The following is a 687-nucleotide window of genomic DNA, read 5'->3' as shown; positions in this document are numbered from 1 at the left end:
CCTCAGCCTTGAATACACCCAGCCTTATCAGAGCTCTGTTGGAAGAATTCCACAGATTTGTTCCTCTCTGAATGGGAGAACATCCCCCTCATCTCTGTATTAAATGGGCAACGCCTTCCCCTGAGATTACGCACCCGGGTGTAAATCAGAGCACAGCAAACCCCCAAAGTTCGTTATTAACTCACTGGCACATCCAGCGCCAGTTGTGAGTATCTGAAACAGTTTCGTTTTTGACCTATGGTTTAACAAACTGCCCTGATTTGCACATTAGATTGGCCAATGAAGAATCTGCTTCAAAAGTGCTCCATTGGTTGTGATTTACATGGTGGTGAAAGGCGCTTTCAAAGTACAAATACATCTTTCTTTCTCAATCCATTGATCTATTAATCTCTCTGCTCATAGAAATGGATTCTTCCCATTCACTCTATTTCTCGGTAATGTAGTTCAATTCAATCTCCGTTCTGATCAAATACAGGATAACAAGAAATATAAGGGTCATGGCACGGACAAGACATGCCGAATGCTCCGCTTTCCTTTTGAAACCATTCCATAAGAAATGTTAGTAAGTAACTTGCTCCTTGTAGTCGTGGCCGAGTGGTTAAGGCGATGGATTCGAAATCCATTGGGGTTTCCCCGCGCAGGTTCGAATCCTGCCGACTACGTTTCCTGAGCACTTACGCTTTTTTT

At 43.5% G+C, this 687-nt stretch overlaps 1 non-coding gene across 1 annotated transcript; it reads left to right on the top strand.

The window, feature by feature from the left end:
- Positions 1 to 580: 580 nt before the first annotated feature.
- trnal-uaa lies at positions 581 to 662 on the top strand. Its single transcript has one exon. It is a non-coding gene; the product is annotated as a tRNA-Ser (tRNA).
- The last annotated feature ends 25 nt before the right edge of the window (positions 663 to 687 follow it).

This window comes from Rhincodon typus, unplaced genomic scaffold (assembly GCF_021869965.1).
Source record: "Rhincodon typus isolate 14 unplaced genomic scaffold, sRhiTyp1.1 hic_rhity00010824, whole genome shotgun sequence".
In the NCBI taxonomy this organism is placed as follows: domain Eukaryota; kingdom Metazoa; phylum Chordata; class Chondrichthyes; order Orectolobiformes; family Rhincodontidae; genus Rhincodon; species Rhincodon typus.
This window is presented reverse-complemented; position numbering and strand designations above follow the sequence as displayed.